Source organism: Hetaerina americana, unplaced genomic scaffold (genome assembly GCF_022747635.1).
Source record: "Hetaerina americana unplaced genomic scaffold, ioHetAmer1.1.p SCAF_2, whole genome shotgun sequence".
NCBI lineage: Eukaryota > Metazoa > Arthropoda > Insecta > Odonata > Calopterygidae > Hetaerina > Hetaerina americana.
In genome coordinates, this window is record NW_027286763.1 from 104,939,333 (window position 1) to 104,964,811 (window position 25,479).

The following is a 25,479-nucleotide window of genomic DNA, read 5'->3' on the forward strand; positions in this document are numbered from 1 at the left end:
GCATATTACATACCACGAGACATATTTCACGTGTTTTACAAGAAGAAAATGTAAGAATATGGATATTTTAAGATAAATACTTATATATGTGTGTACGCGTGCATATATACGTATATATATATATATATATATAAATACATACCTGCGAAAATGAGCAGTCTTAAACGACGATAACTTAGATTAAAAACTTACTTAAACGCAGAAACACACAGACTTTGTGTTCATCGTAGGAAAGCTATTTATCTACATAGCCATTTAGCTATTTTTCTACATAGTCGCCTTGACGATCAATCACTTTTGCCATCCTTGTAACCAGCTTTTTAATACCGGCGTCGTACCTTTCTCCCACCGCGTCACGAAGCCTTATAATGACTACTACACGTATTCTACAGTCTGAATTCATACCACAAGTGCTCTGATTTTGTCTACCAGGCTTATGGTAGGTGTCGATAAACGGCCGGAAATCAAAGAGCCACATTTCGCATTTTCTCCCCACTTCAGTTATATCACCCTCTTAAGCTGCAACCAATGACACAACCTGAAGGAAAAGGAGAGCATTGTTTGCTTTCGATCCGCTGCCGTTCCACCTGCGTCTGGCGGTCCATTTGTCTTATGTCTAAATAAAAAGACACCCTCTTGAAAAGCAAGTGTTTTTTTTTGTTCTTACAGCTAGCACGTCCTCCTGCTAAAAAATAGGACTGGATGAAAAAATCGAGGGTGTCTGTTACCATTCCCGTGGCATTCTCTCAACACCCCCGCGGACCTCTCTCCATTCGCCCATACGGGGAGGGTGGGGGGAGGGGCTAAGAACCTCACCCCTAACTCTTAAATCCTCCCTTCCCGTATACATGGAATAAATACCCCGTCCACCCTTGAATAACACTCGCAAAGGGGACCGCCTGTTCCGACCCGCCAACTCCCTCTCTCCCTGTCACTTCCCTAAAAAGCCTCGATTCTTCCCTTGCCTCTTGATCTCGTGAATGCGAAAAGGGAGATGCAGCGGGCAGGCACACGATTCCATTCCACCCCCTTAGCCCCTCGTCCCTTCCCCTCCGCCCCCTTCTGCCCCCCTCCCGCCCTTCATCCGACTTGTTAATAAATGATGAATGACATCGGCTCAGTCTCTTCCACCTTTACCCGGGCCCCCGTCGTCTCCCGCACCCTTCCCCTTACCGTCTCCCTTATCCCATCCCTCTCTATCTCCTCGGGATGAGTAGCATGCCGACGAGGGTGGGCGGGAAGAGATGGAGGAGGCGGGGTGGAGGTGGTGTTGTGAGTGGTGGTGGAAAGAAAGATAGTTAGGGTTGATCCATGGGAAGGGAGATTGGTGTGTAGAGGAGGAGGGAACTCTGTTTCGTGGCGGGCACAGGGTGAAAAAGTGTGTTTATTTTATAAAACTCTGAGGCAATGATTAGGCTCCTATGAGAAATTCATCAGCGTTAACGCGGTCGCGATTTTTTTGCATGAATTCACATCCATGTTGAGTGAAGGAGAGGGAGTGAAAGTACTTCATGCGAAGGAAAAATTGAATAATTCAAGTAAGTATAAGGAATTATAGAATATGCACGAACTCCCAGCGGAGAGACGAATGAGATGAAAAAAAAAATTACTATGCACCCGAAGCTGCGATTGTCTTGAAACTCACTCATTGATATATATAAACGTTTGAACACTTTCAGGGTTGGTATTTGAATTTTTGGTTAGTAAAATATTCGGGTGGTCTTACATGCGCTTGGAAAAGAATCATGAAAATCGAGTAAAGCCTGAAGTTAAAATATATTGCCGATTGAAGCATGGGAATCAATCGGAAATCCAGGGCATGACAGGGCACCAAACTATACGTTGGTCTTTCACGCTTCAACCGTGGATAAAACTTACCTAAACCCTTGTGTTTTTGGACTTACTATCCTTACTCTAAATGAAATAGGTAAATGTGCTGAAAATCTATTATAACTGTGCAATTATTGCATTTCATTCATACCATGTATTCATTCAATTCATCAATTGCATCCATCGCAATGCAGAGCATAGTTTAGCATCAAACATATAGATATGTATGTGATGTTTTCCAATATTTTCATTACTCAGGAAATATATAATTAAGCATGCATTAATTTATATTTGTGAATTCTTGATTGGAGCTCTAGCCCTCCTGCGCCAAGCCCTTGAGGCAGCCGTAGATGCAGATGTTGATTAGAGTTTCATGCAAATGTAAGATTAATTTAGGGCATTAATCAAGTTTCATTGAAGATTTCTTTTAGCTCTCTAAGATATGCTTTTGATCTTACGCCTATTTTCTAAATGATATGTGCACGAAAATAGAATTACTTCTCTTTACATGGTGCGTTTGATTATTTCAAGGTAAATAAGTATACTTTTTTTTGAATAATAATAGTACATGTAGGAACTATGGAAACCGAATATCGCTCTATCATAAATTATTAATGTCTGTAGCAAGCTATGTAAACGTTTTTAAAATTTATATTTATGATAAATCTGATAAAAGTATTTAGTAACTTTCATTTTAACATTAAATAAGTGAGCAGACATTTACAGGGTCCGTAAAACAAGTATCGGGGCTGGTTCCAAAAATCAACATTTATTGCAGTTATCATTACGATTACTTAATAATCTTCAACATACATTCCTTCTTCATCGATACTTTAATTTCGGCGCGTCTGACACTCGTCAAAAGCCCGCTGGAAGTCGGTTTCCGGAATACTGTTGAGAGCCTTTGTCGTCACCGCTTGAACCGCCTGAATGGAGTAGAACCGATACCCTTTGAGCTCCTTTTAGGCTATCCTTTGAGTTAATAACGTTGTCGAGAAAATCTTCATCTTCCTGGACGCAGTCTAAAATTTCATGCGAAATTTCCACCCGCGACAGTTTTTGTTCCTCGCTCAAGACTTTCGGCACCAGCTTCGCGCACACTTTTCTCATCGCAAGATCCTGTGTTACAATGGTGGGGACGGTTCCGAATGAAACGCCGGTCTCCTCACTTATAAGGGCGAGGTGTAAACGCCTGTTAGAGTCCACAACTGTTTTCACTTTGGCCACCGGAGCATCGGTTCGAGCGGTCGTCGGGCGTCCGACGCAGTGCTCGCCTTCGACCAGCTCCCGGCCTTCCTTAAACATTTTGTGCTTCTAAAAACTTTTGTGCGGCTTAAGGCAACATCCCAATAAGCCTGTTTAATGAGTTCAAGGGTCTCTGACGCGGATTTCGCGAGTTTAACGCAAAACTTCAATGCGTAGCGGTGGTCGACGCTCCATGCTGGCGCGACGTCACCACAAATAATCACTCGTCACAAAACTGCACCTCCTGTCTCAACGCATTTCCGGATGCGACTGAACTAAAGTGCACCTGAGTGGTGGGGGACCCCTCTAACTCTCAACCGGTCAGATCCCCATCCACCGATCTGTTGAGGCTACAGCGAACCAGTCACGATACTTATTGTACGGACCCTGTATAAGAGAAACCGATGCAGAGTCCAATTTTTATCTCAAAGTCATCTTGCGATAGGTTAATCATGACAGAGGGCGACATTTCTTTCTCTTTCTCTCCATTATCTAATCAGACTACGTTGTTTCAATTCCACAGAAGGCTAGATGTATTTTCGACTTGAGTATGGAACATGGTTTGACTTACCGGATGTGATTTTTATTATTGCTTTAACTTTCAAGACTGCGTACCAAATAATGTCGGTTCATATTATAGTTGGAAACGTATTTTTTGGGCAATTTGCTTTCGTTAAAACCATCTGCTGCTTATATTTTTTCTGTTCTGATCCTTGAAAAATGAATGAACAGAACATGTCTCCAATGTCTCAAAGTCGTTGTAACTTTGCGGTTAGGGAGTAGTTCTGACAGAAGTAAAAGGTGGCTTAGAAAGAAGATTGGTCTAATATTAACATCTAAATCTGAACACGGGAGTGAATATAAAAGATATTGCATTCTGTACTACAGTAAGAATATCACAGTAAACCACAATTATAGTCACCTTAAAAGATATATACTGCTATTAAAAAAAATGGCATTATGAAATTTCTCCCAGTAAAATATTACAGCTGTTAAATAGCCTTCGTCTGATTTTCGAAAATGGAAGTTAGTAATGACAGGAAAATAACCTGGTAGGAATAAGGTAAATAAAAGGAACCTGATATAGGATAAATGATCTTTATAGTCTGTTGAAAATAATGACAAATCTGCGTTTTCTACGCAGGGAAATAATATAGGCTACGACCAATGTTTCTCAAAAGTCAGCAAAGAGCGTGTAAGAAGAGAAACCGAATCGACGGTAGGCATGACAATAAATTCTCATCACAGTAAAAGGAAATCTTATAATAACGACCAATTAATGCGTACCTTTGAAGAGGACCAAGCTAGAAGCAGCATCGGGTAGTTTTGATTTGAAAGACAACAATCGAAAGGAGAAAGAATAGAGAAATTCTGCATTGAGAAGAATATGATAGAACAAATATGCTCTTGAGAGGGTAAATAAACTCAGAAAACGTACGGATGAAAATCCCTTAAAAAGATTAAGAGGACCTAAAAATAGTTTGTGAAATGGACCTGATAACAATTACACATTAGGTTGAAGAAGATAAGTCCATAACATGAACAACATTTAGAAAGAATCACTTCACACAATGAAAAATATTCAACACCATTGGAGTTGAGAAGTTAATATGAATACTAGAATAAGTTTGGATAGTAGTTGAAAAGTTATCATCGACAAACTTCAAGAAGAAAGGAGAAATAACGCTCAAATGAGCCCAAAGGAAAAGGCATGCTTATTTTTCTACATGAACAATTAATATTTCAAGACAAAAGAAAAGCCTTTTAAATCTTCTACCAGCTCATTGCAGAAATTTGAATGAAAAACAAGACATCAGATTTTAAAATTACTTTAAAAAGTTGGAGGTAGTGTTTAGGATCAGGATGCTTCAGCATATACGCATAACACGTGTAATCACAATTATCAATAAAGACAGTCTCGATAGGTTGAGGGTAAAGTTCAGCTAGCAAAATGCGCAAGGGTGTGTGAAATTCATGCATCAGGGTACGGGGGACAGCTCCCTTCCCTGTACCGCCTTTGGTTTACCAGAGAGTTTAAACACCCGAAAAATCACACAACTTCGTTGAAACTGAGACAAATGAAATAACAACTGAGAAAAACTAAAGGACTAAACAACAGAAAAGACCATTTATACAATTATACAGGAAAAAGAAACAGATGGGTTCACAAAATCTAAGGCCATAGGGGATGCGTGACTGGTTATTCTAAGAATGCCATGGAAGGAAAAGTTGAAAATGACTTTCCTGTTAAAAAACAATTTTGATTACTTTGCTGTATTAATGGGAGATTAAGTATTAAAGTAAAAAGAGAATAGTGATTTCCGTAAGGTGCACAGTTCAAACGGCTATCCCAGGTATTCCTGGAGTTTTTAAAAACGCATTAGGCATGATAGCTCCTCTGTGATATACCTGTAATGCTGCCATTGGTTTTGGAAGCCATTCATGTAAATATTAAGTTGAGATTTGGGTTTTCTAAATAGCGAGGCAATAAACTTTAGAGAGATAGTGCGGTACCATTTTATGGGAGCAGAAAGAAAGAGAATATCCTGAAAAGTTTTAAAAAAATCTTTTTCTTCTCATAAGTTTCTCCAACCTTGGCATAGTGGAAATAGAAGAGTATTTTTCACTCCTTTTATCAATTAAAACTATAACAGTTAAGCAGCCGGAACACATTTGAGTATATTTTACACCTGAAGAGAGTGACTAATAATCTTGTACCTGTCCAATAGAACTAGCACAGAAAAGCCTTATACATAATTTATCTCCACGCTGATCTATATAGCAACTGACGTAACGAATAAACTAATTCGAGAATCAAGCATTGTTCCTATACTTGCGGTGGCTTAAAAATAATTATGAGGAATGCAGAATAGAAGTCTCAGTTGTAATCAGTCATTCTTCGGACTGAAATATCCACTGTAACTGAAGATGGTAGCTCGCTAGGAGCCAGTGAGGGCGTGGTTTACGAAAGTGCGGTGGTGTAATTTTCTCTCAACGCTCTAGTACTAGGCGCGTAGGAGTGGATGGAATTGCGGTACGAGCAACGGGGAATGGAATTATGGTGGATAGGGAAATGGTGCGAGGGATCAGATGACGATTTATAAGTAGGGCGAGGGCAACGTTAGACACCTCAGATATCGCTGCTCCCTGGATCAGTGAGGAGGAATGGGCGCAAACGGAGATCCATTTTCGCCGAGAGGCACATTTACGCGCGACACGGTGCAATGCATTCCCTCGTTTACAGTATGGGAGGGACTGAACGCAAAGCTCTGCGAACAATGGAAGACGGCTGTGGGCGAATGCATCCCTAAGATTAATTAAAATTAATCTATGACGGCTACTGAAGAAAAAAAAAGAGTCCCCTAGAGCGTTAATATTTTGCGAGTTAATTCTGATAGTGAATATGATATGTACGTCACATCTTTATTTAAACCAATGATATTTTACACTGTTACTATTAATAGTTAACCATTCAAAGGCATAGTTTGGGCATCGAAAAATAATGCCAAACTGCTCAATGTTTAGCGATGAATTAACCGTGGGCTAAGCATTGAAGAGGTATTTCACGAATGCCTACATAAGAACTCAGAAGGAGGTGAAAGCAGAAGTGATAAAGTGAAGTTATCGCTTGAAAATTTGCAATTTTGTGATGGAAATTAGGATGAAAATCGAAGAATTACATTTTATGCTCATGTAGTTGAGAATCGATATGCGGTGAGAATTATATATAAATAAAACCATCAGAATATGCATGTATTTCGTAATCAGCATGAAATGAAAAAGTTAAGAAGAATATTTTTCTCTATTCTAATTTATATTTTGTCACGATATTGATTCGTCTTTATTACAATGGAAGAAACTGTGATGCCAAAATAACCATGTTGACTTGTAAATGTACAGCACGTTATATATATATATATATATATATATATATATATATATATATATATATATATATATATATATATATATATATCTATATATATATATATATATATATATATCTATATATATAAAGGAGAGTGTTTGTTTGTATGCATGTAATTTGTTTACTTTTTTGCTGTCATAGAAACAGCATTTTTCCAACTATGCCAGCAGGATACTTTTGCAAGAACACTATTGTATTCAGAATTGCCGAGATATTATACGTGGAATACATCAAGGAAAGTCTTTTGTAGAAGAAAAATGGGCAACTTTGATCCTGAGAATAATATTTATTCATGTGACGCATTGGGCCGAGTCTACACAGTCCATCCTAACAACGCCGAATGTTATTTTTTAAGAATGCTTCTACATACCATTAGAGGACCTCGCTCATTTGCAGAATTAGGAACGGTAAACCGAGAAATATGTGAGACATTAAGAGAAGCTTGCCAGAATTTAGGGTTGCTAGAAGGAGATCAATACTGGGATGACTCATTGCGAGAGGCCAGTTTGATTTCTCTTCCAGGACAAATCCGAATTTTGTTTGCCATCATAATAACCTCCTGTAATCCATGTAACCCAAAAACAATATGGGAAAAATATAAAGAATCAATGAGTGAGGATATACTGGCTAAAGTTCGAAGTGAAAATCCTGCATTGGATATTACGTTTAACTCCGACATTTTTAATAAAACTTTGATTATTTTGGAGGAAAAGTGTATCACCATGGTTAACAAGACTTTAGTGGAACTCGGTCTTTTTGCACCTGTACAAGATCAACAGGGTGTATTTTATCCAGATTATATACGTGAAACTAGCTACAATGTCTTAGACTTAGAAGCATACATCGCGGATAAAAAGCCACTTCTTAATGAAGATCCGAAATTCGCGTACGAAACAATAATGGATCAAGTAGATAAATAAGAAGGAGGTATCATTTTTCTTGATGCTGCTGGTGGCACGGGAAAAACATTTTTAATTAATTTAGTTCTCGCCGAAATCAGGGTTCATGGAGAAATTGCTCTAGCCGTTGCATCTTCAGGTATTGCAGCGACATTAATGGAAGGAGGAAGAACAGCCCACTCTGCCCTTAAGTTGCCACTTAATATTTCCCGACAAGAAAATCCCACATTTCATATAAATAAAACAAGCGGCCAGGCACAAGTTCTTATAGAATGTAAATTGATAGTATGGGATGAGTGTACGATGGCTCATAAAAATCTCTTTAGGCCCTCAACGCAACACTTCAAGATCTTAGAGGAAACAGCAGTTTAATGGGAGGAGCTCTGGTACTCCTGTCTGGAGACTTCCGTCAAACTCTGCCTGTCATTCCAAAATCGACTCCAGCCAATGTAATGTATGCCTGTTTAAAACATTCTGTTCTATGGAATCATGTCCAAGAAATTAGCCTTAAACAAAACATGCGAATCCTCTTAAGAGATGGGAATGCTCAAAATTTTGCAAATAAACTTTTGGAGATCGGAGAAGATAGATTATTTATTGAAGCATCTGGTATGATAAAATTGCCGTCAGATTTATGTGTATCGGTGAAAACTGTCCGTGATATGATACAAGCAGTCTATCCTAACGTTAATCAAAATTATAAAAATTTAGAATGGTTGCGAGAAAGAGCCATTCTTGCTCCTAAGAACGATGATGTTAATGAAATTAACAAGGAGATGCTAGCCATGCTGCCAGGAGACGTGATTGAATATAAATCGGTTGATACCGTAGTGGATGCTGACGAAGCCGTCAATTATCCAACGGAATTCCTAAATTCACTTGATCCAGCTGGATTGCCACAACATCGCCTTATACTTAAAGTAGGATCTCCAATCATTTTATTGCGAAATTTAGATTCACCAAAACTCTGCAATGGGACACGATTGTGTGTGACAAAATTAATGAAAAATATAATACAGGCAGTCATTTTAACTGGAAAAGGAAAAGGTGAAATAATTTTTATTCCCTGGGTACCTCTAATCCCAACTGATCTTCCCTTCAACTTTAAAAGATTACAGTTTCCAGTCCGGGTAGCTTTTTCAATTACCATTAATAAATCACAGGGACAGTCTTTAAAGTTTTGTGGTGTTCATCTAAGATCGCCACGGGCAAATTTATGTTGCTTGCTCCATAGTAGGTTCGCCTAAAAATTTATATATTCTTTCTCCTGAATATGAAACAAAAAATGTAGTTTATAAACAGGTGTTAAATAAAAAAGATTCTTAAATTTGTATGAAGTAGTGTATTATTGTACTTTATAATTTGTTGTTTTTTATTTATGTAGTATATTTATATTATTGTTTCTCCCTAACCCGTGCAAAGCCGGGTATTCAGCTAGTATATATATATATATATATATATATATATATATATATATATATATATACAAATATATAAAAAACACAGATGTAGATTTTTAGAATATAGAGACACAAAGAAAGGACACTCACAATTTGTTATTTTACGTTTCGACAGCACGGCTGTCGTCTTCAGAATGTTGATTCTGAAGACGACAGCCGTGCTGTCGAAACGTAAAATAACAAATTGTGAGTGTCCTTTCTTTGTGTCTCTATATTCTAAAAATCTACATCTGTGTTTTTTATATATTTGTGTGTCGCCGAAGAGCGTTCCATTTCGAAGATATTTTATATATATATATATATGTACATATATATACATATATATATATATATAATGGGCTGACACAATATAACACAAATAATATAGAATAGCAACATTTAAAAGGACACTCACACGGTAAATTGTTCGAGCTTTCGGCCCTCATATATATATATATATATATATATATATATATATATATATATATATATATATATATATATATATATATTTATACATATATATATATATATATATATGTACATATATATACATATATATATATATATATAATGGGCTGACACAATATAACACAAATAATATAGAATAGCAACATTTAAAAGGACACTCACACGGTAAATTGTTCGAGCTTTCGGCCCTCTCAGAGGCCTTCTTCAAGAGAGACTCTTTCCTCAAGAAGGCCTCTGAGAGGGCCGAAAGCTCGAACAATTTACCGTGTAGGTGTCCTTTTAAATGTGGCTATTCTATTCTATTTGAGTTATATTGTGTCAGCCCATTATTGTGCCGCTCGTTTGAGTTTTTCCGTACAATCGTTATATATATATAATAGGAAGGAAACTTATATATATATATAATAGGAAGGAAGCGATTATTAATGCTTCATTATTAAGGCTTCATTTAAAACATCGTTCCAAAAATTAACCAATTAAAACCACAAATGTTTTCTTTTTGTTCTATTGAGAATATAAAACTAATCCCACGTTTCACTATTTCGCCACGCGGGTAATAAAATCCTTTTAACATTCCTTCTTGGGGTATTCTATCATGGATACTGTAAGTTACAGTAAATAGTAAAAAAACAATTAAAATAAAGGGGAAAAATGGATCCGACCCGAAATTAATGAAAGGGTCAACGAGTACCGATTTGATGATGACTTGAAGGGAACTTATGCAAACCTATCACAATATTTCATTTTGAGCGTCGTTGGTATTGTATTGATAAGTTGAAATTTTGAGAGATAATGGAAATGGATGGATGATATGTACTAATGCAAAGGAATGTAAAAGAAGTTTGAGTGGCATTTTGTATCATACATTTTGCAAAGTCTAGAGTAGAAGACACAAGATTTTCTCTGAAAAAAATGCACCTGTACAACAATTGAATCAAACATGAAATGGAGATATAAACAATTAGGAAAATTAAAAAAATCCAGTTAATTATTCCCCGAAATAGGACTCGCATAACTAAAAAGGATGAATTTGTTGAGGACTGTTATTGAAAAGATGAAAGCAAAAGATTAGGACATTGTGCACGATCTACCTACGATTTTTATGACTTAAAAAAATAGTCACATAAAATGCTCAAAATTTAAGCACAAATAAAGAGCGTAAGTATACTCGTCGTGAGTCAACAAATTTATTCCTTTAAAAAAAGAGCAATTACCTCGATGACGCACAATTAAAAAAACCAAACTATTTGTCGGATGGATTATACTATTAATGACATCAGGAAGGATTCATTTTGAATTAAGGACGTTTTTGAGGAGGAACGATTTCCACTCGTTTTTCCAATCGGGCCACGCATAAAGAGGAAATGGAGAAATGATGTCGGTTGAAAGCAGCACTTTTCCCCATTTATGCGTCTAATGTAAATGTATACATGAGCCAAATCATCTAATTCTCCTCAGGGCACCTCTCCGCTGGGAGACAGATGGAAGCATTCGGAGGAAGGAAGGGAGTGGTGGAGCATGTGGGGGAGTAGGGCGGGTGTAGGAAGGGGCCGTGGGGAGAGCGGTTTCCCCCTCCCTGCCTCCCTTCCCCGTCCCCTTTATGGCACCCTCACTTCTCCTCCCCCACCCATCCACTCCGCCTCTTTATAAGAAGAGTGAAGCAATGGCGTGAGGAAGAGGAGAAGGAAGCACGATCCGCTTTACGCCGGGTCGTCAACGGCAACCGAGAAAAGCGCCTCCTAAATATTCGATCAGCTGAAATGGGTCGCCCCTTTTGCCGCAGAGGGGAATGGTGGGAGGGGATTGAGGGGGGTGGGGAGGGGATGAGTGGAACTGGGAACGGTGACGGGGTTGGGAAAATGTAAGCGGGGAGGTCTACCGGGTGTCGGCGGCGGGGGCGGAGCGGATGGGGGGGGGAGGCGGGTGAGGGAAGGACTCCCCTGTTCCAGGCAAGCAATGGTGGTTTTCGGGAGCGAATTGGCGAGAGAGGCAAGTGGGGCGAAGGGGTGCCGTTGTGGGGGTGGGGGAATGTGATATAAGGGAGTGGAAAACCAGAAGATGTTGGACCAGAATGGAGGGAGACCTCACCAACGCACACGTGTACGTGTACAAGCGCTGAATTCACCCAAGATGGCGGCCGTCTCACGAACTCTCACGCGAAAGCGTATGAAGGGGAGAAGCTAAATCGTCAACTCCTGACTATTGAACTAATGTTTTTCAAACTGATTAGCCGGGGGATGCTTGCGTTCTCTGTTTTTCAAGAATTGTCCAGCTGCAAGCATGGAAGAAATGTATAAATGCCCAAAGTTTCAACGCCATTTGCATTCAGTTGATGATAAAGAGATAAACAAAAGTACGAAAAAACATGACGATCAATGCTTCCTTGTAGGGGGAAATAGGAGTTGACTCGTACACCAATCGAAATGCCCGGATATCTTCATACGGAAATAGATACATATAAAAGGGATAGGAACACGTATAAAAGACGAACACAGGAATGGTGGGGAAGGTGGGATCCAGCAGATCACAAGCGCAAACGTTTCCTTGACCGAGACGTCGTTTCAGTGTTCCTTTCCCTTTTCCTTATATATATTTCCATGTGAATAAATATGTGTTCCCGATATGGCGGGTTTGTTTGAATGTGTGTATATATATAAACACACACATATATACATATATGCATGTGTTTTTACATAAAAATATATATGTATGGGTATGTGTGTATATTTATATACACATATATAAATAAATAAATAAATATATATATATATATATATATATATATATATATATATATATATATATATATATGTATAACACTTAGCACTAGTGAACACAGACAAAAACACACAGAAACACACAAAAAAGAGACTCACTGTTTTTTGTGTGTTTCTGTGTGTTTTTGTCTGTGTCCACTAGTGCTAAGTGTTATACATTATTATTCACGTCCGTGAGACTTTCAAGAAGTGTTATATATATATATATATATATATATATATATATATAGATATATATATATTAGCATGTGTGTATATGTATATAGACTCGTATGTGTGTTTGTGTATATATATATATATATATACATATATATATATATATATATATATATATATATAGATATACAAACACACATACGAGAACACATATTAAAGCTGCATATAGGATATAACATTTAGGACAAAGATAGTGGGTAGTAGATGAATCACCTACAAGAGCATTTAAGTTTTTGCAGATTTCCACTCAGAAAATGCTTATTTTAAGCTTGCTACGAAAATTGTTAATGGAATTATGTTACTAATTTATATGCCTTGCGTTAGAACGACATAAATTAACCATGACTTCTCACCAAATCGCACCAAATTCTTTTACCTTTAATTATTCTTCCAGGTGAAAAATTATTTGGTAAAAATTAATTACCGTAGATTTGAATGAAAATATTCTCTTAAATGTCAAAATAATATAATCAGAGAGAAAATTAAACGTTACCGTTTGTTTTTTTCTCGGAAATATAGTAGGTGGGCAATCTCAAATATTTTCACCCAATGAGAATTGAACAAAGCATGAAAACAAGTTACGTGATAGGTGAATGGAAATCAGTAGGTGTTGTTCAGTTACCGATCTATTTCCGTAGTCGCTTGTAGACACAAACAGATCCGTGTCAATTAAAGGTGTTCCTTTTTATTGGAAATATTCACCATAACATCTCGTCACCGTAGGACCTTCTTGGGAGCAAAGTAGTCGCAAGTATCATAAGCGAATACATTATCCTAACGCTCTTGCTTTTCGCCCGCGGTGGACCGTAGGCAGGTAAAGGAGGAATCGCGGGAAGAAAGGGAGGATTGGGAGTCGGAAGAGGAAATCGCGGACGGGAATGGGGAAAAAGGGAAGTGAGAACTCCTTCTCTCTTAAACGTGTGCTGCCCTTTGTCTCCTTTCCGCATTCCCGATTCTCCTCATCCACGATCCCTCCTCTCCCTTCCGCCCCCTACCTCACATCCTCCCGACGCAAATACACTATCCCAGTCCCCGTAAAAAAAATACCCTCTTCCCGCTCCCGCTCACGTCCCCTCTCGCGAAAACTTCCCTCTTCCTTTGGATATATTTACACGCCCCTTTTCACCGTGCGTTCGAGTCGTCGCCGTTTAACCGTCAATTGGCTCATGAATGCTTCAAAAACCGAATGAGGTTGCGGAAGTGTGAGAGGCGCCATTAATGTCGACAGAGAGGGCGGGAAAGGCAGAGAGCGGGGCGGAGGGAGGAAGGGGGAGAAGGTGGGAGGGGTTGGGGAGGAAAGGAGTGAGGGATTGGGTACAGAGGTGGGTTTTTGCGGCAGGAATAAGCGGAAATGAGGAATCTACGAGGAGGATTGGGACTTGGGCGGTGATATTTCACATTTAGAATATCGAGCTTCAAAGCATACACATACCAGTATAGAAGTCTAGTACTTATGTATAATAACTATATTCACCGGCATTATCGATAATTTCCACGGCTAATCGGTGATATTTTTATTAACTGGTCGTACCAATATTGCTGTGAATGGTGCATGTGTGGTGTCGATCATCCACATCAGGAGTGTTTAACACTTTTCAGCAATGTGAAAAAGATATTTCAGCTTTAAGAAAGGATGTATCAATAAATACTTAACCTTTTCAAATTTACAGTGAGAATAACAATGACTAGTGCCAAAAATCAAAATTATTTGCGAGCTTCAGTCACAAATTACTGATCAAACAGCTCCAAGTGCGGGGATATAATTATTATATAGTAGAATGTATTAATAAGCACGTCAAAATTAAAAAAAATTCGCGGGATTTTATTTTTAATTTATTTTACTGCATTAATGCATTATCATAGAATTCGTAAGAAAAATAAAACGAAGGTAATTAGATACTGAAGACAGAGGAGGACTAAGGTAGGCATTCAAGTTGGGGGAGTTAAGCTAGAACAGAAAGAACTGTTAATCTATAGAGGGTGTGCTTTTGAGGAGGGTTGGCAGTTTACTAGGACCGAGCTCATTTAATGAAGAATTGTGTTAGGCAAAGAAGTGTTTACAAAGATGCAAGAGTGGATGGTAGGCACCTCAAGTAAAGATATGAAGAAAAGGCTAGAGGAAACTATAAAATAGAGCGCAGTTTTGCTTGACTAGAAAAACTGGTTTGTGGAGGAAAACTGAATCGTGTGTAGATTGGAAAATATGAACATCGATAAAGACTGAGGAAACGAAATTGGCGGGAAGAAAAATCAACATTGAATGATAGTGGAAAAAATAGGGAGAATTGGCAATAATTCGAAGGCAGGGCAAGTGGATACAGGAGTTAATGGGAGGCTGTGAGATTCGAAAGACCGTTGTAGAAGGGAGAATTCTCTGGAAAGCGTGGGGGAGCAAAGAAAAGAGGAGGAAATTATTCCCATTATGGATGAAGTTCATGGCGAGAGAAAATATGCTTAGGTATAAAATGAGTAATTTTTACAGGAAACATGTGGTTCAACAATAATGCCATCCTAATTATAGTTTTGTTGTACATTTGTGTGTAGTGCTAGGATCCATGTAGGCTAATGCTAATTAATAAATAGTGTAGTGAACGGGATTATATGTACCACATAGAGATTCTCTGGAACAATTAAGGCAGGATCACGAACTCATTTCGAAAGTTAAAGTCATTAACTCAATGACACATAATTTGGTTTGTTATCGATAGTGTAATTTTATGTAACAAAATTCTCGAGCCTAGATGTACTTAATTTTTCATACTGACTACATGGACCAAGCAGCAAAGGATGTCGATGCATCGGTATTTCGCATAACCCTGGTGTTGGTGTGTGGAGAGTGGGAGTAAGGATTCTCCAATGCGCCCCTTCATCCTCAGTGGCGACGTCGCGCTCCCATCCTCACCCCAGGGCCACCCCTTAAACCCCCTCCCCCGCCCCAATGAGCCCACCCGCCTGCCCCGAGGTCTTGCTCCTATTGGAGGCGCGGAGAGAGAGAGAGAGAGACGGAGAGGAAGAGGAGGAGGTAGAGGTGAGTTGGCGCGCTTACGTTCGCCCTCCCAGAAGGAGAAGTGTCGCGAAAATTGCCCTTTGCTGTACGAGACACCTAAGTCGGATCGAATTAAGGTTGAAATGCATGGAGTTGGGGGAGACACCAGGAGAAATGAGGAATGAATAGAAGGCAGGCGACAAAGGAATGTCTGGATCGTGCTTCCGAGCAGAATGGAATGCCTCATATTTTCAAGCTTCCATTCTTCCATCTTAAGACTGCGCATCTGCTTCCCTGAATGCAGCGAACGGAATGATGGGATGGGAGATATGTACAATTCTAAACGACGAAACAGTAAAGATTCTGAGATGAAAATAAATAAAATATTTCCAAGAAACTGATGCATATGTTTCTTAAAAATACTTTACTCTTACCATTTTCCATTAATTCCTGCGACACGACAATACCAGAACCACTCCTTGGGGTGCCAGAATTATCTGGTCGGCTTTTTTGTTCGATTATTGTAAATAATTTTTTCTTGATTTCGCAATAATTCGTCCAGCAAGTTTCATGATGACTTTAACCTGATACCTGTGCATCACGCGCAATCTTATTCATCCTTATGGTACTTTTCCAATCTGTATAAATTGGTGGGAGGCCAGATATGAGCTAATTCTTGTACTTTTTTAATGATTACTACTTGGTTACACTTGTGTGTAAATATTTATAATGCGTCAAAAATCAAAGTTATTAACGAACCTCAGTAGCGTAAAAATAATCAAAGAGTTTCTTTATGCATTAAAACAAGAGTAATTTGCAGCAAACATTTAACTTCTGCAACTTACACCCGATTATAGTCAGAATATTACTCTTGCAAAAAGACTCTTTTATCAAAGAAACACCTCGACAAGTTCCCTGTCATTATCGACTTGCTAAAGAGGAATATGCAGGACTGGAAAATTTAGATGAAGATGCTTCGAGTAATGACGACGCTTGAACGCCAACGGCAGCGCAAGATATTGATGCGTGGGTAAGTAAACAGGCGGAGTATGAAGCGGTTTAAGCCGGCGTTTGAGGACTAAGTATGAGAAATTGAGTGCGGCACTAAGCTCTCATTGCGACGATAATGTCTAAGGGAAAAGATGGACGGCACATAAACAAGATTGTGTGAACACTTGAATGAGAGAATTTAAAATATTTATGACGTAGCATAGCCTTGTTACTAGGTAAATACCTAAATAAATAAAGAACGAATAAATAACGCAAAGTTACAAAACAAAACTAAAAGTGTCATAGCTTAAAAAACAGATTTCATGCCTTAACTTTCTGAAAATATATTGAAAAACACAATTTTACATTTTAGTTCCCAATATTGTAAATAATTTAAGGGCTCCGGTGTGGTGATACTGTGCTACATGGGATTTTGAAAATAATTCTTGAGTTTTACCGTAATTTTATTTGATTTTCAAATTGAATGGCTGATTCTTTTATGTTAGAATCTCTTCGGAAACATCTATTACAATAAACTTAGGTTTTCTCGTTTGTTTGTTTGGGCGAAATCAACTGCAGGATATGAGAATATATGAAATAAAATAGTGAACTTTATAATTTTTCCCAGCTTATCCCCATTCATGGGCTAATAGACTAGAATGTGTGGCCGTTTAATTGGAATTATGGCATTTTATACAGAATTAAGTAGGCACATGATACATGAGCTGTTTTGAAACTTAATCGAAGACACCGAAAGGTGAAGTACCCCAAACATTGTTTTAGTTTTCTGAAAAAAAAGATCTATCTATTTTTCCAGTATCATCAGGTTCATCCAATAATTTTTATTTTTGCACTAAATACGAAGCACAAATCCGTTTACTTCCAAGTTGACGAATTGTCCACGAAAAATTGAATTTTATGCTAGCAACGAAGGAAAAAAAACCAGCAAGAGGGACAAGTTAGCTAAATGCATCGTTGATTGAAAAGGGAAAAAGAACGCTCCGAATTATTTTTAATTTTTTAAGCGAGAAAATCGCACTTTAAAATACATCAACGAAACATAGCGTTGGATCACGGACTGAAAAAATAAGAAAATGAATTGATAAAAAACACCAGAATATGGTTGCGAAGGACTCCAACATGAGCATGGGAGTGAGAGACTTGGAAAGGGCCTTGAAGGAGGAGGGTAGCCGGCGGCGTGGAGTGAGGAGGACTGGAGGGACTCGAGGAAGCTGTGGATGTAGTGAGGAGTGGTGGAGGGAGGGAGGGGTTGGGTTTTAAGGGCAAGAGAGCGGAGTGAGGGAGCCTGGGGAGAGGGTAGAGGAGAGCGTGGAATGATTGACGACCCCACTGGTGTGATATTGTGAGGCGAGAGGCACTTTGCGCACTTAATTAGGAGAGAAGGAATTAATGGCGGCATTTAAGCATAATGGATAGGCCTCGTAGCTGCCTGTGCTCCCCGCGCCTCTCCCCTCCTCCTCATTCCATCTCCCCGCCACGCCGCAACCTCCTCTCCTCCCTTGGCCCCCCTACTCCCACGTTCCTCCGTGGACTCGGATGGAGCCACTCCTTCAGGCTCTCCGGGGGGAGTGAAGAGGGCGATGTGGCAAGGACGGAGAGGAGAAGCAGGGACACGAGGAAGTACGCTGAGTGGGCGAGAGACAGGGGTGGCGGCGGAGACCCCCCCTCCCCCTGAGCCAAGAGCAGTGTCGCGAAAGTGGCTGCTTAGCAAAAGATGTGTTTCGATTGGCCTTCACAGGGATTAAACGCTTGCGGGATACCAGGAAACGGAAGGCAGCGGGGTCTAACGAGAGGCTTAGGAAAGGACTGTGAGAGGAGGCGGGACTGCGAGGGAAAGGAAGAAGACGGAGAATGGGAGAGAGAGAGATAGAGATATGGGGACCTGCGTAGTGCGGGAGAATGTAGGCGCCTGCATAGGGCGCCGGTGAATTAGAAAATACGTCTTCAGACGAAGAAGATGCATGGGAATGAGATTCACGGAAGAAGAGTCATAAGAAAATACGATAATCGGAAATTATAAATATAACTAAGTAAGATATATGTAGAAATAGTTTGGACATGAAAATCGTGTCTGAGATGAAATTCATACAGCCGACCTTAGTGTGAAGGCATGTCGGAAAAGTTAAACAAAAAGGCTTTTGATGCAATGAATGGAAAAAATTTTAATTTAATTGCAGACGTTGCTCTACATTGGGGTAGAGCAACGTCTGCAATTTCGATGAAGATATTGTGGCGAAACTATTATGGCATGCAGAGAGTAAATTTTGTTACCTCAGCTAATTTAAAATTGGCTGGGTAGTTTTACTGGTGTTACCCTAACACCCCCCGCCACACACCCTTGCGGTGGCTTGCGGGGTATTATGTAGATGTATATGAAATTGTAAGCCGAAAAAAAGAGAGTTAGACAACAATAAAAAAACAAAATGTAACGCAATACTGATAAAAAATAGCTAGATCTATAGTCTTCTTTGTTATTACTTAGTACAGAGTACTTTATTGTTCATTTCTTTTTTGGCAATAGAAATTCTATCATGGTTTACAATCTCTCCTAATTTATCCAAACACAATCATAAATATCAGGAAATAATAGCTAACACGTATAGTCAACAGGAGAAAAGAAGGGAAAATATGAAGGCAACCTTTCCGAAAACCCATTTAGATTCAGGATGAACAGACAGTTAAAGAGTGCCATCTACTAAATATTTTGGCGTAAACATTAAGACACAACCACAAGACATATTTGGCATTCTTGGGCGTTAAAAAGGTATTCGAAAATATATAGTGAAGCATTATGTTCAAATAACTTGACAAATATGAGTTAAAATGAAAAAAGAATGACGTACCGAATAGAAGAGCTAAGTGATTGCATTACAAAATGAAGACGGGAGCAAAATATAAACAAATATAAACGAGTTAGAAGGACTGCATTAGTCAATCATTATACCAACATTATACAAGCACTTCAACGTACTCTGGGACAAAGCAATAAAAGAACTTTGAAAGGACTTAAAACAAAGACATCCATGAAGTGCCTGAAATTGGCATTCTCCTTTTCGCAGATAGAATCGCAGAGTATTAGCCCTGAGGATCTGCAGTATTATTCAAGAGACGAGCCAATATGGACCAAGAATGTTGTGCGTAGCATTAATTTAAAAAAGGCAAAGAGAAATCAACGAAAATTAAGGGAAATGTGTCATGATATAAATAAATTTTTAACCAAATTTTGAAGCAAAGATGGCTGTAATGGGATAAGGAAAGCGAAGATAGCCTTCATGGTTTTGATAATTCTCTAAACAAGTATGTTGTAATCTAAAGACCATTAGTAACTGAATAACTTTCATGTTTCCTTAAAGACAAGCTATCCAATTAATCAAACATACTATATCTTTAAAACTACTGGCTAATACCAATAGCAAAAGGTCTGTGCTTGCGTACTTATGTTAAACTATGAAAATAAGTACGGATTAAACTAAGCAAATATATTTTCTGGAAAACAACCCCTATTTTTTCCATATTCTCTATGACAAAATCCTCCATTCATCTCGCCTTGCATATTAACCCTTTCTTTGAATATGTAGGCACCTCCCCCTTGAATATGTAGGTACATCGCCTCCTCTCTCGTGGAATTTGCTCCATTTCGTTTCTGTTAAATCACCTAAATTCCTATTTCGTTAAGTTTACATTTAAATCATCCGGAATATAATCAGAAGATTCATTGCCACTATGCAGTAAAAGAGGAAACTATACTTATTCTATGGCGGTAAACTGTGATAACTGATAACACTCTTACTAAAATATCTTTAATAATGCTAAAATCCAAATGAGATCCCCATGTCTTTTCCGACAATTTTCACGTGTATCTGCGCCTGTGATATTATTTGAACAACTTTTTATGGATTATTTATTAATTCTTGCATCTGTAAAACATGATTTCATACTATTGGTGTCTATTTTCTCTTCATTAATCGTACTCTACTCAACCCCTGTTGAATCCTTGCCTTCTTCTACCGCTGTATTCTAATCCCTCACCACCATTAAGCATTTTCTTCCAGTTACACTCTCCAATACTGCGTCTATTTCATCATTCGAAATAAATATTTCAATACTCAGTATTTCCTAACATTGCCATTAATTTTCTTATCAGTACTAATGACTGCATCATGCTGGATTTTCCCCTCTCCACTGTATATTACCCCGTCACTATCGCTTCAAAAACTCCCATCAATTACAATATATCAATTCTCACAAATCTCATAGCTATGCATTTCTGTGAATTCATCTTCAGCTGGATCTTTTAGAGCTTCGTTATGTCAGGCCTTGCCAGCATTGTGAGTCCATATTAAAAAAGCCAAGGTCTTTTACCTTTGATCCGATGCGCATGTTCAATCCATCTAATTATGCCCGGAAGAATAACTGTAAGATCCTTTAAATTAATTTAACGTGAAATTAATTTTAATTCCCACCGGTTTAATGACATAGAAACATGCAAAGCTGAAAACATATATTTATCACAGCTAACATAGGAGAAAACCACATTTTTAAGTACAATTATGGTACAAAAGTAATAGTTCTATATATTTGTAAAGATAACTTCTAAATGTTACGTTCATCACATATTTGATTGAAATCAGAAATCACTGAAGGTTGAGACCGATGTACTGATTCATTATAAAAATTTTTATAGAGAATCATAAACTTTTATCACCCTTTATTTTTAGACTGCCTGAAAATTTGTTTGTTTCAACATTCTATTCGTTTTTTACACCTAATTATCACTTAATACGCCATTTCATCAGCTATATTGCAAAAAAGTGTAGAAGGTAATTAAATTCTAACTTTGAATTTCCGAGTTCACTTAATTTTCATGAAGTTGTTGTACAAATAAAGAATCACCTGCAAAGCGGAAACAGTCCCGTACAACAGGGTAATAAAGGAAAACTGGAACTCATTTTTTATTGCGAGCACTCAGCATGGCTCAGTAAATATTTCAAAAGCTCCTCAATAAAGTTGATTTGACCGTAGTGTTTTTACGGGGACAGAATGACGCTGGCGAAACAATTTTAAACTGATGAATCACGTAATAGGAAATGCATATGTGTTTCCGTTTGCCGTGAAAAAATGTGATACGAAAGAAGAAGCATGGAAATAAGCCAAACGCGAATATAAAGGAATTCATTCACGTTGTAACATCGTGAATAACGAATTATAAATTAAGGTAAAAATAATTGATTTATCTGATATGCATTGCTAAGAATTTATGAAAGCTAAAAGAAATGCTTTCTCCAGACTTAAAAATAGTTTCTTCTGTAAGCAAGCGTTATAATTGGGTGTGTGTGTGTGTGTGATTGTGCAGGAGAATGATTTTTCGTCCTACGAAGGTGGTTTTGCCGTGGAAATGTGAAAAATTTCTCTGCGTATTGTATAAGCTGCATGAATGCCTATAAATATGTTTGTATGCACCTCAAACCTTTCTCTATGGTGAATGTAAGTAACGCCGCAGACTTAATGACGGCACAAAACACAAAACAGCTATACGATTTGGAATATTTTATCAATAATAAAATCCGTAGAAAAATGAAAATCTTTTAAATTATTTGGCGGTAAAAGCATAATTTTTTTACCGAAAGGAAGAGCATGTTTTACTCTATTTAGCTCCATCTTCACGCCTTTTCCTGTTCTACATGCATTGTTGTAGAATTAGGTATTTACAAATTTCGGTGAAAACGACTACAACTACTATGTACCCTCCCATGAAAAAATCTAGTCCAATTTGAAGTCGGTTATGAGCATGTCAATTTTAGGAAATCATTAAAAAGCAAGCTCAATTGAAGGTCTCAAAAACCGAAATTTGTTGGAGGACCGCGAATTATGGAGTTTCCTAAAATGGAAGACACGCAAGCAAAGACCCTGATTTTTCTCGATCTCCGAAATCTTTGCAAGGATGCAACGGTTCCTGCTCTTTTTTTTCTCTCTCTCCCCGCTGAATTACTAATAGTTCTGAACGTGGTCACGATGTGCCGTTGTTGGACAGGGGTTACATTAAAAAAAAACTCCCCGCCTTTCCCCGCCAGGGAAAAATGGCCTGGAGTCTTTGCCGAGATGAGTGGAAGCCATGCTTTTCCCGCCTCCTTCCCCCTATCTCCTCCTCGCCCACCGAAATCCTACCTATCGCACTTTCCGGTATTTTTTTCTACTCCATTCCGAGCGGCGGTATAAAAAAAAGGCATTTTGCTTTATGGCGTATACATAGCGCGCGTGATTTCCCGTCCAAAGTACCAATCCTCTCTCCACCCTGCTACTTCTCTCTCCCGTCGCCGGGCACGACTCCCCACACCCGCCTCCCTTCACTCCCACCCCACTCACGTATCCAACGACCCGCTGCCACACCCCCCTCCGCCCACACATCCCCCCCTCGGCCCCCCTTTCTCTATTCGTACCTCGCCTCCCTCCACCCGGACCCAGTCCTACGCCCGCCCGGCACCAACTCCATCCTTTATGGAACATGCATTAAATAAGAGAGCAGAGCAGAATAAAACGTTGAAGGGAATAAATGCGAGATATTTCGCAGGGGTTCGGTGCTAGTAGCATTGAGAAGGAGAGGTAGGATCGGAGGGGGGGGGGAGGTGGAGACACGGCCGCGCGGGTAGGGAGGAAACATGAGAAGTGGACGTGTAATATGAAGTGTGGAGCATTCGGGGAGGGGTGTGATACACCGGGAAGAAGACGAGGTTAAGGAATGGGAAGAGTTTTAAGATATAACCAGTGGTGAGAAGTCACAGACTGGTAACTTCACTATCGGCAGTGCGAAGACCGGGACAAGGAAGGGTTCTCTCACTTTAGAACATAGTATTTACGAGTAATTTTACACACTCAGATGCGAAATTCTGGTTACGAAAACGGGCCACATTTGCACAAAAGGATTGTTTAAGAATGAAATTAAAAACTATTCAGAGAGGTATAAAATATCTGCTATTATTTTTTTCTGAACTTTAATGAATATGAGCTGTAGACGAGTATAATACAAACACGGAAGGTAAACAACAAAAAAATTGAATATTACTTCTCGTTCCGCGCGTTTTAATCATAAAATTTTGTCGTGCTAAAGTATCGTCCACTTTTAAGCATCGCTTGTGCCATAATAAGCAAAAGTGAGTAATAATGAGTTTTTGCCGATACAAATTCGATGAAATACAATGAAATGTGTTTACGGGAATGAAAAGACAAGGATTACAACGGATTAAGGAATCGTCGGCACCAATACATCTCTTATTATATCAATTTAAATGAGAAAGTCCGAGAGTATTTAAGCAGACAAATAAACTTTCAAGTATTTCACCCTTGTATTTTAGATTTAAATAGCAACGCTCTACACCAATAGTTAATAATAATAACAATAATTTTTAATTAAATTTTAGGTCTTCTGGTTTAAAAAACAATCATGGTCTACAAATACATCTACTACTACTTAATACCCCACAAGCCGCCGCAAGGGCGTGTGGCGGGGGGTGTTAGGACACCATCCGTAATTTAGAAAAGAAAAAAAACCGTATGCAAAAACCACAAATTCATACATCCACAAAAAAACATGGCTTACATTCATGCAAGAACACTTACACCTCACACACATGCAAACACTCAAACTACCATTGACAAACACATGCACCTGAAAGTATACCTAACATCTTTGCAACGTTTAATTTTGTTCCGACTTGTAAAATCAATGTTTTTAATATTTCTTAAGTGATTTCGATTTCTTGCTATTATGATTTCTGATTGTTCGGGGAAAGAGTGAGTATTTGTATCTATCCGTACTGGAATCTATCTCCCTTATTTTATCTTCGTGGTCGGATCTACCGAAGTAGTCTGGGGTCATTATAATTTCTTCAATGTCATAGATAAACTCGCTTGTTCTGAACCTTTCTAAAAGTCTAAGTCTCGCTTGTTCTTTCCGCATTTCAAGTTATCCCAGCCTAATTCCCCTAAGAGATCTGCCACACTTGTGTTCTTATCATAACAAATTTTAACGAATCTAGCGGATTTTCTTTGGACTTTATCTAATTCTTTTTGCCAAATTTTCTCCCAAAGATCCCAAATACTTGCGGCATATTCCAAATGAGGTCTAACTAGAGCAAAATAACACCTCTCATTAACTTTTTCATTACATTTCCCCACCACCCGTTTTATGAAGCCAAGTTTCTTTAAAGCTGATCCGCATATTGTCCTGATATGTGCCCCCCATGAAAGGCGTGGTGCTAGAACAACCCCCAAATATTTAACTTGATCGGCCGTAGTCAGTACTGAACCCTCTATTTCGTAGTTTATATCCTGTTCCTCGCTTCCTTTGTTCCAATATTTCAAAGCTGCGCATTTATCTATATTAAGTGTTAATCCCTATTTATTGCACCATTCCGAGATATAGTCTTCATGTCATCATGTTCCCAACATATTCTACTTCAATATCATGTTCCCAACAGTTAGCAAACTTAATTATACTTGCACTTAAGTCATTTTCTATCTAGTTGTGCACGCGTGTCGCTAAACAAAATGTCTCTCATGTTTCTTGAAGTATGTATATCATGAGGGACTGGTAATACATAAATATTTTGGAAGATCATTTTTTTTTTTAAAGTTAAGGAGAAGAATATCGAGGAGAATGCTTCTGTCAATGGACGATGTT